The 18290-nt window shown below is 40.7% G+C and overlaps 1 protein-coding gene across 1 annotated transcript in view; it reads left to right on the plus strand.

Annotated features, from left to right (window-relative positions):
- The first annotated feature begins 1675 nt into the window (after positions 1-1675).
- grin2ca (glutamate receptor, ionotropic, N-methyl D-aspartate 2Ca) overlaps positions 1676-18290 on the plus strand; it is a 68797-nt gene continuing 52182 nt past the window's right edge. The window contains exon 1 of the mRNA XM_023261687.3: positions 1676-2887. The gene's annotated coding sequence lies outside the window, so the exon portion shown is untranslated. The remainder of the gene's footprint in view (positions 2888-18290) is intronic.

Here is an 18290-nt window from a genome sequence, read left to right on the forward strand (position 1 = left end):
AATATTGCTGAACAAATGCTAAAGGATTTTCATGGGAAAATCACCAGTAAGTGAGAAGTGGGTTTATTAACGGAGAAAACAACGGTGATGTTTTATCAGTCAGCTTCCAGGGACTAAAAATTCCAGCACAGAGAACCATCAGTCAGAGAGGGAGGAGGATATAGGGCTGGTCCGAATGGCAGTTTCTGGGCTCCGGATATTCGGCCCCAATTAATGATGAATATCCGAATATTCGTTCAGCTTCATAACGTCCGACAGGGGGGGCAAATATTCGGATCTCAAAATTAATATTCGGATGCCACCGTCACAACTGAATATTCGGATATTCGGGTCCAGCCCTAGTAGGATATTCGTCATTAATTGCTAACTTTTTTTTTGATAGATATATTTTTATTCATGCACAGAGAAAGACAAATATATTCTACCAAAGTAGGTACAGCAGATGTACATGAAAGGGAACCCTTGATAAATATCAACAATGTTTCTCCAGAATTGCAGGCTCCACCTTGAACCACTATATTTGATGTCAAAATATATGTTATAATTACAGAAATATACGTGTAGACTTCTTAACATACTTCTGTGTAACTTTCTGGAATTGTACATTCCGATTTGTTGGGCAATAGTGTGCTTCTATATCTGTGACAGTAGTAAAGGGAAGACCCTCTCCTGTTTAACAAGGACCCCAAAGCCAAAGCCAGTGTCCATAAAGCCGTGGTTTTCCCAGTTTTGTGTGGAGGAACAAAGCCCTGACCTGATCCAGCATCTTTAGGATGAACTTTAGAAGCTTGAATTTCATCCAACATCACTGCCGGACCTCACTAATGCTCTTGTGGCTGAATAAAATGAAGTAAATCCCCACATCCAGGTTCCAACATCTGGTGGAAAGTCTGAAACCAGACAAGTGTGTGTGTGTGTGTGTGTGTGTGTGTGTGTGTGTTTGTGTGTGTGTGAGTGCCTGTGTTTGGGGATTACTGCTTACTACGGTTCTGTAATGACATGTTGGGGTGTCTGCATATATTTACCTGTCTTAAATATACTAAACGAGACAAACATGATAGTGCTCTCTGGTGGATAAACTATGCTATGGCAACACAAATTTCTACACTAAATCGCTGACATGCACGCACTTCTTAGATAAACTAAATGGGCCAGACTCTGTAATGTATTCTTGCATGTGTTAATACACGCATACAGCATATGAATACTGTGCATGCATTCTCACATATGCATACATGCAGACATTCATGCATTCGTTCATTCATGCACAGCTGATACTTCAAGAGAAAAGTACAAAAATAAGAAGAAAAACGTGAGCAGTGACTCCGTCTGTGCCAATGAATGTTTCAAGGACAAACCTGTTGATGTGAGCTGCAGCAAGACAGACAGACGGATGACAGAGAGCGAACAGGAGAAGAAAAAAATATAATGAAAAAATGAGTTGACAAATTAATGGGTCTCAGGGAAGAGTGAGGAGAAGCGTGAGGAGAGGCGGTGTGTTATACTGTGATGGTTGAAAAAGAGGCTGTAATATGTTGTGAGTTGTAAGGCGGCCAGCGCACCAAAAGAGGAGGGAGGGAAATAAACGGGAGGGGTGGAGGGAGGGAAACAGAGAGGAGGGAGGGAGAGTCAGAGGATAAATCCTTACTACATAATGATTAGAGCTCACAAGCCCTTCCTGTGACATGGAGTGTTGGAGTCAGGATTACAGCCGGTCAGTGAAGCCAGAGTGAAAGCTCTGCTGATGGGGGAAGGAGGGGCTCAGGTACAAGAAGAAGAAATAAAAAAACCCAAACGGGACAACAAGTGAAGCTTAACTGAAGAATAGAACAAGCAGACGAGGTGAGTTTGGAGGAAGGCCAGGAGGAGAAGATTTCCTAAGTCCAGCAGCTGACTCACATCTTCACCCCTGCTCCGGCCATCTGTCGCTGGCCGCTGACAGCCTCGTCCCGGGCAGCTGGATCATTTCTCAGAGCCTCATTTTTGATGGAGTGCCCGCAAGAGTGCTGCTCACACCAGAGGAGGGCGAAGGAGGGAGGCTGGGAAACGAAGACGAGGGTCACCCTGCAGAATCTGTGATGGATGGGAGACACAGTATGGACAGGTGTCGCGGCCAAAGATGGAGTACATCTGCATCTTCATGAACTGGGCAGTGATGAACAAGGACAAGACCGAAGAGCTGAATGTTGAGGATTGGTTTTGTGCCGATATATAACACGGTGTAAGTTTCTGGCAGCTTTCTGAGTTTTGCCTGTCGTCTCACTCTCTAGTCAAGAGAAGGAATTATCTTTTCTCCAGAGGTGTGCAGCTGGTGCAGACACTAAAGAGTCATCTGCTTTATGCACAAGTATACACACTCACAAGTTTCACCTCACAGCATTGTTGGACATCTTACCTGAAAGCCCTCTTCCGAGGCAGCTGGCTCAACTTTAATCGAACCTGGAACATTCAGCCAAGAGCACACGCATATCTGTGGACAGCGGCGATTCGTTCGTTTGTTTTGTTTCTCCTTTTCCTCCTCCTCCTCTGGCACCTGCTCACCTCAATCCACCTCCATCACTCCATCAATCCGCCTTGTGCTTCTGCTCCTCTTCTTCCCTCCCCCCTTTTTACCAGCGAGTGATAATGTGACCTTCTGCCAAAGTGCTGGAAACCATGCCACCGTCGCAGCGGGCTCCTCTGTTGCTGCTACTGAAATAGACTCAAACAAGTGCAGGGAGAGGAAGACGAAGGGGAGAGGGAGAAGAGAAGAAGAGGGCCAAAGGGGAGAGAAAGACGGAAGAGAAAGGAGAGGAGGAAAAAAGAGGAAACAGGAACAGGACAGCTGAAGCTGCAAATGCGGGATGAGTGGTGACGAGTCAGGGCTGGATGTGGATTGCCAACAAAGGTAAAAAATCCCCTTCATCTGCACACTTCATGCTGCACTTACATGTGTCATTTATCACATTCTTTAAATGCCTGTTTATGGTGAAAGCAGAATCTCTTCTCTAGTGTTTTTTCTTACTTTTATAACTGAGTGTGGCTGAGTGTGGAGAAGCTTTCTGCTTCTTTTTCCACTGTGTTTGAAGGTGTACTGTAGTTTGTTTTTAAGTAGCGCTCCCTCCCTCCCTCCTCTTCCTTTTTTTCTATCTGTCAATAGTGGAATTATCAGAGCATGGAGAATCAGATCAAAAGCAGGACTCGACAGAATCCTTGTCAGGGGGATCAGGCAGCACGCTGGTGCTTGGCTTTTATGCCTGTTGTAGGTGTGTGTGTGGTGGCTGTAACTGTTGCTTTAACTTGCCAAGCGGCCAGGGGGATTAAGCAGAGTGGATCGATGCATCATTGTAAACAGTTAGAGCAGCTGAGAGGGGCTTTGATACCTGCCCGCCGGACCTGAGATACTGCTGCTGCTGTTGCTGCTGCAGGGGAAATTGAACTGCCACTACAGAGTGACTTTTCAGGATGCAAGAAAGTGAGAGGTTCCTGTAATTACTGAAGGGTTCTTTCTGGCACTTTGGCATTGTGAATACAGAAGAGTTTCTTTTTGAGACATAACAGTGACATTTAAATTGTTCAATTGGATGCTAACTTCTACCTGAGATTATTGCGTCATCACTGACATGTAGAAGTAAGATTATAGAACGACAATTAAGTCTAAATTTCTTGCTAAAGGTGAGTCAACTCAGAAAAATAATCCCACACAAGGCAATACATAAAAAAGACAACAGAAAACAAGAATAGCAGTGTAGTACAAGGTCAAAGCCATATTTTATCTCTATACTACCACAAGATCTTCAGCTACAAAATGCAACAATATATAGAAGCAGCTGCTTATCAGCAACGTGCTCCCTCATTACAAAGTGTCAGAAAGCTGTCTGCTCCAGGAGCTCAACGCATTTGAGAGGAATTCATCCATAGCAAATGATCAGATTGTCCATAACAGAGTGAATAAGTGAGTGACGTCTCTTTATCTCAGAGTAAGTTAGATTCGTCTGTCAGAGACCAGAAACGCTTGTAGGACTGGAGTCATGTTTAATGTATGGACAGAGAATTGAATGTGGAAATGGCTTTAATGACAGAGAAGTCACATGTCAGAGACAGGTTTAGTTTCTTATATCTGGCTGGTTGAGATCAGAGGTGGCTGGGAGGCGGCAAGACGAGGAATCCACTGGGAAATCCTGCAGATCAGATAGGACTTTTCAAGAACCAAGTGTGTCTCTCTGGCCGCAACAGCTGTATTTAGTCAGCAGAAATACAACAACAAATCTATAATTGTTGCTGAGAATGTTTTGCTGTCTCATTTTAAAGGATCAGTTCACCCCAAACACAAAAAGGTAAATCCAAGGGGTCATTAGACGATTGAAAAGACAGTGTGGTGTTTTGTTGCTATAAATATTATGCTTTTCTTTGGTTTATTAAAATTCTAAAATGAGCCAGTGGCAAGTGGTCATAAGCAAACATAATTTCCCTTCAGGGAAATGGGTCACAAGCGAACACCGCTGCTACAGAACAGGGATTCCCAGGCGTTGTGGTTTGTGATCCTTTCAAAGGAAGCCAAGTCGATTGATGTCCCTCATCATGAGTTGCTTATGTCCTTTTTTTAACTTCTCAGGCTGTTTTTGGCTCCTGCTCCTTCACGGCTGTTTAATTATTTAAAGAGATTATTTCATTTACATAGTTTCTAGAGGCCCAAAGAGGTAAACGCGCCAAAGATTTGAGAGAAACTTAAAACATAATTAATTTTTTAAAGCAAGAGTTTATTCTTCTTTCCTATTTAATGTGAATCGTCAGACCAGCTTCAAGAATTCTGTGATTGTAGTGATCAGACCTTTTAAAGTGAGGCTGAAGCTTGGTCAGACAGTGTCATTAAATATCCCTTAATGATAATTATTTTGGTCATCCATTCCACAGGTGGAGGTTTAAGATAAAATAACTTTTTGTCCACTTGCTAATGAAAATGTGGTGAGATGGTGTGAACAGTAGAGCATCAGTTAGGCAGCTGAAAAATGACTGTTCATTATGTTATGTCAACCATATCCCAGTTTCAGTAATTGGGTGTGTGTGTGAGCGTAATACACACGTCTATACGCACATGCAGGAGTGTGTGTGTGACATGAGAAACCCATCAAACAGCATGACGCAACCACACACACGCACACACAAACTGTCACACTATCAACTGTGATGGAGGAATCTGCTATTGCGTGTGAAGCCTAATCAATAACACAAGAGACACAGCGACTGATTAAAAAGATTCTGTTTTAAACAGATGCTGTGCTAATTCCACACCCACCCCTGCCCCACTGTGATCACGCACACACAACTTCCTGTTTCTATATATGTATAAGTACCTTACTGCTTCAACTGAAGAGGTGAGGACAAGACAGAACGTCCTCACAGTCAAAAAAAAAAAAAAAAAAGACTGTGAAGGCTGAAACTCAGACTGGTACTCAGAGGAGTTTCCAGTCAAAGCATAATAAACCATCAGTCACGACTAATCCTATAAAACTGTTACGGAACAAATGTGACTGACTTGATTAATGCATGTATCAATTACAGGTTGTCATGTAGGATTTAGTCATCTTCTGAACAGACACCTTACAGCTGTATTCATTTGAAACATCATATCCTTCATCTCAGTCAGGAATAATACCAAGCTTCTGCCCTGCAGTCATTCACTTCACCACTGTGTTTGTCCTGGTTTTTATTCTGTTAGCTCAGAAATCCAAACCAAACTACACAGTGCAGACATGGGAAAGGTTTTTTTGTTTCTGTATTTTTTTTTTCAGTCCTCATTTGCTAGTCATGCTTTGTTAAAGGTATGATCTGTTTCAGTAAGAGGTATTAAAAAATGTTTGATCCAATTGTAATTTACACTAAAAACTAACAAATCAAGCCTGAATAGACATACTGTACTTCAAGCTACTCAAATATACGCACATAAACTAATGTTTTACAACTACAGTAAATCTGGTTTTGCAGCATAAAATTTTATTATCCCTGACTAAGTAATAACTTCCCACAATACAGACTGGCGGTTTTAGGAGCTGACCAGTCAGATGAAACCCACACACTCACTCTGAGCAGGTAACGCAGGTTGATAGAGTTTCTATGTCCTCTTTGTTCTATCTTTAGTTGTGCAGCTAAATCAGTGTGTTGCGCAAACACTGTGATTGCATTTACTCTTGTCGCTATTGACTTTGGAAGACTAGTTTGCTCCAATAGTGCAACACATAGTTAACATCAGTAAACTGCACATTGTTTTCTTCCCCCCACCCACAAATTACACTTAATGATCATCAGCTAATGTTATGTTTCTTTCAGTCTGATTCAGGTACTTAAAGACAAATGCTATATTTGCTGTATATTCATCTGACATTTCGTAGTTTATTACTTTTATGACAACAAAAAAAAACAAGTTTTGTACATTGTTAGACTCCTACACTGTTTTTTGTGATATGTAGTGACATCTGACTTTGGTCCCTCTTCAGAAGCCTTTTACTTGACAAAAAACATATGCAATGAAAGTGGTGCAATTTATGCTTGTAGATTGTTTCTAATAAATGGGAGTGTCTAAGCTGTGGTGTTGAAATTTGTAGATAATTAAGAGAACAGAGAAAATTTGCTTTAAATCATTTGATTAACTGATGATTTAGGTGAATATTTGAAGAAATCGCATTCAATTTATCTTGTGATCCACAGTTTTTCAGTGTTCTGATATTTTGTAGACTAAATTAGTCAAAATATTGCACTTAAATAATCAGTACTGAGTGCTTGTGGAAGCTGCAGCCGAAGTCATAACTTGAACAATGACAAGAACGGAGCACCACCTACAGAAGCACCAGCATAATAAAGGGCTCCTTTAGTCTTAGCTTCACTGTTTGACCAAGTACAGAACAAAATCATATCATCACTGAAGATGGCAAAACCCAAAATAAAAATGGATTATCACTCAAGGGCTAAGTTTTGAAAGCAACATACTTTAAAAGACTAATCTTCTTGAGGATTTTCCAGGAAAATGATGACCTGCTCTGTTGCTGCTGCATGTGAGGCTGCAGCGTCTTAGCATGTTTGCAGCCTGCAGGCAGACTGAAATGACCTCTGGGTTTACATCTCAGGGTTAGAGGATGCTTTGTCAGCTGTCCAGCTCGTCCACAAACACTTAGATCCGATCTGCTTAATCAAATGTTAAAGATCCCGAACCTCATGCCATCCTCACTGTCTGCAGAGACAGTGAGGAGAGGGAGAAGGAGGTGGCTGAGACAAGAAAGACAGAAGGAGGAGAACAAGGATTGAGGGAACTGGCCAAAAAGATTTTTTTAAAAAGCACATTATTAAAATGGACATGACCGCACAGACAACTGTTTCAAACAGATACTGTGCTGATTGACAGCCAGTTCCAAGCATCCAGGACAGTAAAACATTTACTGCATGGGAGGGATGGAGGTTGCAGGATATCAGAGCAATCTGTCCAAGGTCATGAGAGAGGAGTAGTAAATTTCACTCAGAATCAGGTGATGCAGCATCATCACGTGATGCTTTCCTTCCACTTTATAGAGACCTGACATCTCCCTGGTACATGTTTCAAGCATAGATCTGTGCTGCGATACCGAGGAGGAAGAAGTTGTCAGAGTGCTCTCATACCATGCAGGCTATCTGATGAGATCTTAAAGTCAGGGCAGGAGAAGTCTGGCAGGCAGTGTTGCTCTCCCTCTACAAGTTTATGGCTGCACTCACGGGCACAACACAGACTCTGGGCCCATTTATATTCATGGCGCAGCATCACTTGCACCTCGTCTACCGTCCTGTCCCTGTTGAGAAGGAAAACTGACACGCCGTAGGCTGGGGGGGGAGCAGGCTTGCCTCTCTTTCATTGTCATTCTTCTGCCTCTTGTGGATACTGACACCAACCTGAGTGGTTGTGCATGTGTGGCGCGGGTGGGTGCATATGCAATTTGTAGTACGGCAAATTGATTACCCTAATCGCTTTCTATTCACAGCTGCATGTGTGCTGCCTAATTTTTCACAATTAGCCGTGAGCGGTGACACGGTGGGGAGCGTCGCAATGAGGGATGATGATAATGATAACCTTAGAAGCAGAGCCTGGAAAGTGACGGGGGCCGGGGAACGGCGTCCGAACAGAAAAAGCAAGTTCGACTTCATTTGATGAATCTAAAGAAATCGGGCAGCACTACAGTCTAACAAAAAGTGACACAGAGCATCCTGATGGCTCAGTTGGCAGAGGCAGCCCGTGACCATGACGTAGTTAAGGGGTTTTTTTTGGCTTTCTCTGTCACATGTCTCCTCCCTCCCTGTTCAGTCTCTCTTGTCACTCTCCATTGTCAGCTAACAAATGCAGCCAAGATGCTCAACAGAGCTAAAAATTATGCTCAGAAAACACAGGCACAACTTTTGGCACTCGACTGCTTCTAGAAGTTGCATAAATAACCTTCCCCAAAGATGAAGAATCGCTCTCACTTTTCTGGAGACTGTTTATTGCGGCAGAAATCAATACATCATCTCCGGAGAAAACTATAAAAGCCAGAGTTGTTTATGATATGCTCTGATTGCTTTCCATGGCACGGTTTTACACGCTTCAGCTGCAATTAGAGGCACTGACGATGTCTGTCACTCAGTTTTTACAGATTTTGGCAAGCTACCCTCTAAAATCATCCAGCAAGCAACAGAAAACTTCAATAGTTTTTCTCGTCTTATTCTGTTTCTTCTAACTTCAATTTTTTTTCTCACAAAGACACAATGAAAGCTGCCTTAATGAATACTTAGTGCTTTGCTTAGTGTGAATTATTACCATAATCTGCTGTTCTACTGAGCATTTTAAGCCAGCTGCACTACAGTTTTTGTTTCATCCAGAAGCAAATAACAGACAAACCAAGTGACGACTGATGAACGACTATCAGCTAAAAACCCAGATACTTTTCGTAGGAGTCCACAAAAGAGCAGAAAGTAAAAAGTGGATTTAAATTGACCTGGTGGACTCTAACAGGCTGATGATTTTCCTTGGTACTGTCCACTGATGGAAGTGACATGAAACATCTGCAGTCTTTGAAACATCTCTGTGTATTAAAGTTACACATTTAGACCATTTGTCCATAGAAATAATCCCCTTGCATTGATCCATAAAGTCACACATCTCTCTCTATGCTCTGTTACCCTTGTCTAAATTAAATTTCACTGCAGAAAAGTCTTGAATTTCAGCTGTTAAATTTTCACCAAGATTACTTCACAAATCAGCAAATTTTGACTTACTCCTGGTGATGTCTAGTCATTGGTTTAGTTAACGATGAAAGCCCAGTGGATTTAAGATATCCCTCTATGAGCCTTTTGACACACATTTCAGGTAAACTAAACTTTAAATGCGGTGCTTAAAGATTTAACAAAATATTTCTCAATAACTTTCCTGAGATAATTATTTGCTGTGATTAATTTTCACTGGAATTACTTTCTGCTAATGAAATCAAAGTCCCCATTAAACCCATTTTGTTTCTATTCTGAAACTCGAGGACAGTCTTTCAGTAAAGCCATCTAGTAGCCTGTAGTGTGAATTTTTCAAACCTAATTTTTCTATTCCATCTTCAGCACAAACAAAATTGGTTTAAAATTGGTATTTCAAAACCTCAGCACATAAAAATCAATACAATCCTGCCAGCTGTATACCACTAAGGGTAAGTGAGAAACTATGTTTTCTGTGTATGTCATTTGGGGGAACTGAGAACTCACTGTAGATGGTTTTATCTTATACATTCCTGCCTTAAACGTGTTAGCAAAAAGCAAAGGGAGGAATCATTGTCAGTACAATTTAAAGCACAGCTAGAAGCACAACACACACACACACACACAGAAACACACACAGGACAGATTAAAAACAAAGTGGTATGCTCATATGTGGATTAGAGCATGTGTACATGTGTGTGTGCATGTCAGGGGTCAGCTGTATGTGTGGGCAGCCACCAAGTCAACTGTGAGAGCAGGCTGGTGACAGCTGGACCGGTGGCTGGAGCGGAGGAGGGGGTGGTAGTCCGGTTCTGCACAGGCAACCACGGCTTCAGCTTAACCAGGGTCTTACACTGATCCCTGCTCTACATACAGATGTACATGAGGCTGGATGAGCGTAGGTTCCAGCCACAGACTGCCAGAGGACTCCTCTGCCACTGTCCCTGTCACCTCAAGGTTTAAAGTCGGGTCAACCTGCAGGGTCAAAGTAGGAATATTAATATCGGTGCACCATGTCGATGCCCATAAGCCTCACGTAAACATCCACCAATGTGTTATACGGCAAAATGGATTATGTTCACAATGCCATTGTAATCTTCAGCCTCGCAAAGATTATTACCCTCCGTACACTTGTGCCTACAGTCTGTTCAGTTTCGCTATACGGAGTGCTGACAAAGCCAACACCGTCTGATGGAGGTCACAATAAATGTGCTAAAGCAAAGGGGAGAGCAATATATCAAACATCTGCTCAATGACAAGCACGCATGTGGAGAATGTCCTTGGATTTTTTTTTTCTTTGGCCATTTTGGAGTAAATGATGATCTTGATCCATTTATTGCACCATCACACTGTTGAGACTTTATTGTCTTAATGTAAAGCAACACAAAAGACTGGAGTTGTGATCCAAGGTTATGCTACACATGCTGGTGAGGGAGCTTTGCTTCAGCACTGGATGGGATTTCAAAGATGGAACTGCAATAAAGCACAACTACATAGCTTTCCATCTGCTGTGGCATTTAAAACCTGCTGATAACGGCCCCTCTGATACTATAGAGTCAGGAAATCCAACTGCTCGGTTCAGCTCCCCATCCCTCCTGAATATTTAAATCCTTTAATGCACAGAGATACTAACTAAAGCCTGAATACCCTTTGATTGATTCCTCTTGTAGTATGTGAACATTTATAAGGCATTTTAGGACCCCTTTCCCCTATATCCCACCTAGAAGCCCTTATCCACAGACAACAGTAAAGATCACACCAGATTTATTGGGATTTCACCTGGACAGGTTTTTAGCCCACGGCAGATCAATCACCTGTCGTGGATAGTTCATGTCGAGGCGTACATGTCTTAAATATGTCTTCAGTGCCATTGGCAGAAGTGAAGTCAAAAGGCCTGTGACAGAAACTAATATCGCTGAGTGACTCAGTTTGATGCGCCTCTGTCTCCTGGGGTCAGCAGAAACAGATAAATCATGGGTGGTTTGGACTGCAAAGCCTCCATTGTGGTTTCACTTTGGGCACACATCACCAGGAAACGCTGCAAGGCCCCGGCTTGGTCTTATATTTTTTTCATACGGCAGGCTGCCATTTATCGCATGGCCATAATACAGAAAACTATTCCATAAAGAACAGGGCAGTAAATCAACAGACAGGTTTAGAGATGGCCAAAAGCGGCACTCTGCCCAGCTGTTGAAGAGTCTGTTGTAGCTCGAATTAAAAATCCTGAAGTATGTCCTTCAGAAAATGAAGCCATATTTTGTCCAAATGAGCATAAAAACAAGTTGTTGTCAGTGTGTTGGATGGCCAACAACCCGCCTCAGCCTCTACAACTTTACCTCCACCTCACTTCATAAGAGCCATTTTCTGCAGTGGAACTCAACATTGCCACCAGGCAAAAGTTTGCCCAGCAGGCACAATATATCAGTTATCATCCAGCAGACATACGGCACCATGTTAGCATATTATGTCTGCATAAAACCATTTACAACATAACCAAGACAGACTGTTTGGTCTTTGTTTTCAGGCTGTTTTGTCACTTGTCTAATACTTGTCATTGCTGATCTGGTATTTGCAATCAGAGTCCCAGAGTGTCTCACTGCCAGCCTTAGGAAATATGATAATTCATTTCCGTGCAAACTTTTACACTTCTTTAGTTCCTCTGTTAACAGTATTTTGTCTTTAATTTATTGCCTTCATTGCTTCTTTATTTTTTTTCACTGTTCCATAAAGGACAAGTAGGAAATTGACTAAACGCTTCATTGCAGCTTAAGTGAATAAAGGAAATGTGACTTTGCATCTTTTCAAGAGTAGAAAAATACAAGCTACTGAAAAAGTGAAGCTCAAATTCATTGATTTAAGCACTAATTTGTAACTTCCCACTGCTTTTTCTTACAAAGCCTCAGTGATTCAGCCACGTCACACTTAATAAAACTGTACAATTGATCTCCTACCAAACAAACAGGTGTACAAAGAGCAGAAAACAAAGCAGAATAGTGCACTACAAGCTAAAGTAAGTAAGAATTCAAAGACAAAAGCAGCCACTACAACTGAAGCTTTATGAGCAGCTAATTAGAGGAGTGAGGCATCACAGGACTGGAAACAGACTCAGTTTGGCAGGTGATCTGTGGAAAGTGCAGCACAACACAATGCCAGCAAGATGTTTTCAGCTTGTGGCTGGAATGAACACAAAATGTGCGGTTCTGGGATTGTGAGCAGTTACAGACAAGAGCATTTTTTGGGGCATTAATGTTTGATTAGATATTTGCAAACATAATGGCACGAATGAAGGAGTTGTTCATGTGCTCTGCTGTCCCGCAGGGGTTTGCTAAATTCGGCTTTGGCTTCAGTATTTGTTTCCTAAGTGTCTCTGCTTCACAAGTCCTGAATGATTAGCTAACATGCAATTTTATTTGAAGATAAATGTTCAAGCACATAAGTGTCACAGACTGTACTCAAACTATAAAGCTCACATTTGTCTAATGGCCGATGAAACTATATATTAATATTCTTACTAGACTGATGAATAGGATGAGATGACATAAGGATAAAACTACAAATTATGGTACTACCTCAACCATATAGGTTTGTCCTTTGTGTTGTCAGTCTCAGCCCAGTTTTACACATGAATGCTGATCAGCTTTACTCCACTTAATATTAGTAATAAATGTACTTTAGTCCCATGGAAATCATTATTAATGGTTTTAAAAGGGAAGCTGTCATGAGCATTTAGCATAAGTGGACTTTTTTTTTTTGTTTATCTGAAACAGGTCACAAGGTGCTTAAGTGCAGCATAGATAAAAGCTTTGAGGTTCTACAGCACGCACCAACTCTGAATAGACACAAAATTTTTGATTTAGCTTTGACCGAAAAATGTGGACACATGCCAACTATGTCAAACTGTGTGTATTTTTGGGTGCAGATTTTTTTTTTTTGGCCCCTCACCTCATTTTGCTCTCACTGTACTTATGATAATGATGAATCTACAGATTAGTTAAATGGCTGTGGATTTAAAGAGATTAGCACAGCTGTAGTTTTTAATCAGAGCTTAGTTAAACATATTCATACAGGTGAAAGAAAAAAAAATGAGGAAAGACTGTTCAATCATCTGGCGGTAAATGAATCTGCACTTTTTGTAACTGTGAAGGTCAAACTGTCAGCGGTGTTTTCTGGGCAGTCTAATTATTAAATCGTATCACACAATATCTCTGGCTCAAACAGCACTGATCCTGATTGCAGGATATTTACGTTGAGCTGTTGGAATACACAGAGTGAAATTTAACATAGTCCAGCAGCTGGGCCACTAAGCCTTCATTTATGATGCTTAGTCTTTTCTTTACAATCATTTTAGGCCACTGACTGCGTTGTGTTTATGATCTTTTGTAATATTAATGGACCCCACTACATGCATGTTGGGGAAGAGAACAGCCTTCTATAAACCCAAACAGGTTAGCAAATGCCATCTAATAAGCTGGAAGGTCCAATTTAAGACCGCCTGTTTGTAATATTAAAATAAAAATAGCGTAAATAACAAATTTACTTCAAACTGTGGTGTGAAATTTTTGCCTGCCTCCTCGGGCTGTGATAGTAACTACACAAAGACTGTTGATGTGTGCTTATGATGAACACCTCGCCTTCGATTGCTTTAGTTTTTAAACTGAAATACTTCCTCTGAAGGATAAGTGCCTTGGATGCTATAGGCTCTGGCATACTCCTAGCTGCTGCTGCATCCTCTTCCTCAGCTCCAGCAAATCAATAATTGCATTTTAACATAAAATGCATCGCTACAAATGTGTCCGTGTGGGGATTGGTCCCACAGAAAAACTAAAACTGAAGTATACTGCAAAATACACAGACTTTCATCTGATGCTGATAAGTAAACTACTTTGGTAAGGGGTTTATTGTAAGAGATGGTTACATACATGTAAAAGTCTCGTACTGTAGCGTTAACCAAAGCACAAAATATCCCCAAAAACATCTTTAAATAAGTGATCAAATCAAGTAAAGGAAAAAGAAGTAAATCAAGTCTGTTCTTGACATTTCATTTGCATTGTAAACTAAAACATGTTGAGCAATAAATAAATAAATAAATAAATAAAAAATAGAATTTAAGGTCAGTTCCACAGATGAGACAGCCTTTAAACAGTCATGACTTTTGTTGCTTTTCTATCTATTCAGACTTCTTAGATATCGCCTCTTAAAGTAATTCCAATGTAAGTGCTTAGGACAAATTCTATATTCCTTGTCCATTCCAAAGTTTCAAAGCTAATATGAGAATACAGCTGTCTGAATTGGTCAAATCAAGCAGGCATCTTCCAAAGTTGCTTTCTTTCTGGTATAAAAGTCCCTCGTTGTGCTACTGTCCCTTGTTCAAGGTTCAGCAATAAAGCATTATCTGTCAAAGCTGAAAGAGGATTTTTTTTTTTGTACTAAAATGTTAGCAACTCTGGAAAATGCCCACTTAGGTTCTTTAAATCATCCTGCTTAAGCTTTAAATCGACTGCTGACCTACAAAGTTTTGTGGGACAATTAAAAGACAAGAGCGCTGCAAGTCATTATTGGTTAAAACTAAACATGCTGTGTTGAGTCATTTGAACAGAACTAGTGACACTTTTCCTGCTGCAAGAAGCAGGACAGTATTAAGACAGTCATAATGTGTTTTTGTTCTCAAGCCAAACAATAAAGGAACAGTCTTATTTTAGAATCGCGTTATAGGGTGATGCAGCAGCTACTCATTGGAGGTTGTATTGGGGTTTTGTTTTTTTCCTGTAATGAGGTACTTCATGCATTATTATTATCCTGAATATGTACTTCCTTCTCTTGTGACTGTGCTTTTGCCAGTTACAGAGCATTGTGGTTTAAATGGATGGAAGATGAAATGCAAGGTGGTGGGTTGAAAAGTTATATCAGCTGTGTATAATTCCCCTAAAGGTCACAGACTTCAGAAGGGCTGTTTGATTCTATGGTGACATCACAAATTGTCCTCGAAGCAGCCGCTGTAGACTGGCTCGGACGATCAGCACTTTTACTGATAATGACACTGAGGAGGATGAGTTTATCAACTTGTGGGCTACAGCTAAGTGTATTGATCATGTAGCAGGAGATGGGACATGTGCACATTGTTAAACAGCTGCAGCATACACGTCATGCCCAGAATATAAAAGCGGGCATTAAACACTGCGGAGATGAGCCCTCACTTCTCAGTCAGATGTATTTACCGCTGCAGCATCGTGTTAATGAGCTGGATGAGGAATCAGATGGAGGCACTGACACCTCAGCAGCAACTCATCCATAGATAGCTGGGTTTTTATTATGTGACAATACAATTTAAATGGTCAAAATGAAGAGAAGGACAACATGGGAAACTTAAATTAAATTTAGACTTCAATATGTACTATGGTTAAGCCTGGTGGTTGCAGTAGCAATTATTAATATGTAGTAATGATAAACAAAAATGCAGAAACATACCAATATAAATAAGCCACTTACAGCTGACAGCGAACGGGCAGGGTTAGAATTTTTTAAAATAATTAAATGACAAGCAGTATGATATGAGAAAACTGGTAAGAAAGTAATTATAATATGAAAAAATCCCAATGTGAGATTACAATATACATAATATCCTATGGCAGACCTCATATTCTCATCACTGAGTCTATGTCCGTGTCAATGTGCACAGAAAATTCAATTCACCAACAATATTCAATTTACACTGGCAGATAACATGTGCACGGGCCGAACATGCAGATGTAGGTATCTGCATTATTTAGCTGTTCAATTTATCAAAATGCCCAGGTAGGTGCCGTGTGGAGGTACCACAGGCAGAAAAAAAAATACAGAAAAAATAATCTCAGAGTATGATAAAGCCACGACAGCTATTCTGAATGAATATGCTGTCTGCACTTTTTGAATGGCAGCTTGCTCTGTAAAGAAACTGCTTCCACCATATGTCACCCACTAGAGGGGGATAAGCACATCCTAAATGTTTGTTACTCAAAGACTAACTAACAGAAGCCAGGGAATACAGAGGCTGTCTAATGTTAGACTGCTACTGCTGCTTGTTTTACTTGGAAATGTGGCGGCACACTCAGTCTTGTTAACTCATCGCTCATCAGATTAGAGACTAGTTGAAAAGAGCTGTTCTGTAGCAACTTCTACACGTCATTTTTCAATGATCCCTTTGACTGACTTTGTCAACAGCCAACCAAGAGAGGCAGTAATAAAAAAAATAGTACTGAGTGGTGTTTGCATACATGTATTAATCATGTTGCACAGACAGACATCTGGTCACACATTCACATAACGGGAATGAACCTCCCACAGTGTGAGAGCTCTGGGACTACCTGCTATCTCCAGGCCATAATCCCTATAAATAACCCAAACACCTTGTACACATGTATTTGATGAATAAAGATTATAATTAGGAGACAAAAGGCTCAAAACCATGCATGGTTTGAGAGTATGAGGGTCAGGGCACATTAACCGGTTAGGTAACCAGATAGGTTAATGTAGTTGGGAGTAATCATTCAAGTAGTGTATAGGTTCTAAAATATACATATTCTGTACTGTCAGTTCTGCTGAAGCTCCACAGACAATCTTGTATCCTACTGGACATTTTTTAAATATTCACCTGACTTGCAATAATCCAAGTATGGTACTATCATTGTACAGTGTACAGACGAGTGACAACGTAAAGGAGAAACCAACAAAAAAGTGTCTTAGTAAAGCACTTTGGCTTTGATGTTTTACCAAAAAATATTTTGCCCTCTGGATCGGGGCATGCTGCATTAGACCACTCCCACCAGGACAGAAATGTTCCATCATAGGATAAAGGCGATCACTCAGAACAACTTTGTATTGATTTGCAGTGACCCTTTCCTCTAAGGGAACAAGTGAGCACAAACCATGTCAGCAAAACTGTCCTCACAGCAAAACAGAGCCACCTCCCTGAAGGTGTCAAGGGTTCAGGTGTTTTTGCTACCTTTTCAGTTGTCTGTACAGTGATCACAGTGATTTCATTTTAAAAAAATTGTTTAGTTTTAGTAGTTTCCCAATTGAAACAGAGACTTTTCAATGTCATGTTTTGATGATAGCCATGCAGACAGAACTAGTTTTTCTGTAATTCTGTGATATAGAATGTTGGTCTATAGTGATCTTTTGAATCAATATTACACAAACTAATAATAAAATAAACTACAGTTGAGCAAAACTGCTTTGTTACTGTATGAGTGTTATCACATATTAATGGAGTAGTTTCATAAGAAGCTTATACCAAATGCACCATATCAGCATGTTTATATATAAACAATGTATTTTTTCGTTTACACGGTTCTGGTATTGATGGGATCTACTTACTGGATCACCAGGTATAGTTTGACTCATGCTGAATCCAGTTTGTAGCAGCGTCATGACACAAACAACAACCTGTCTCCCTCTCACGACTCCAATGATGGCATTCGTCTAAAATCTGCTACAAGCAGGCTTCAGAGTCAAACAGACTGTGTGTTGTGATAATTCAGGTAGAAGCACCTCATCATGTATCCACCTTTATTCCATTCAACCCTCTAAAACCAATGGATGTCCACAGTGACTTTTGATCCTCAACATCAGAGTGAAGCCTCTAGCTCTTGTATACACGGGAATGTTTTTGCAGGATTTAGTCCAAGGACAGAGGAAAAGCCTCTTTACTTTATGTATCAGTGCAGTTTACAAATTCAGCCGACTTTCGGAGCTTCGAGAGTCAGCGGTCAGCAAATCTACAGTGCCAATCTGCAATTCAGCTGCATCATGAAGCTTTGATGACGTCTTCTAAATCTAAACAATAGACAAGGCATCACTGAAATGCTGTTGTTAGCCAAAATGGATCTTTGTGAAAGCATCTTGACCTCACAAAACCTTGTCAGAAAGTTATTGATGACCTGTTCCCTGTTTGGTTTAATACTACATCCACCACCCCGTGAATGACCTTCATATATCTACCTCAGCTGTTTCACTGTGTTGATTAAAGATATAGAAGGTCTGAGCCTTTAAGTATTTTGACCACGTACATTGATCCCCGACAAAGACATTAACCCTAAACT

Source organism: Amphiprion ocellaris, chromosome 19 (genome assembly GCF_022539595.1).
Source record: "Amphiprion ocellaris isolate individual 3 ecotype Okinawa chromosome 19, ASM2253959v1, whole genome shotgun sequence".
In the NCBI taxonomy this organism is placed as follows: domain Eukaryota; kingdom Metazoa; phylum Chordata; class Actinopteri; family Pomacentridae; genus Amphiprion; species Amphiprion ocellaris.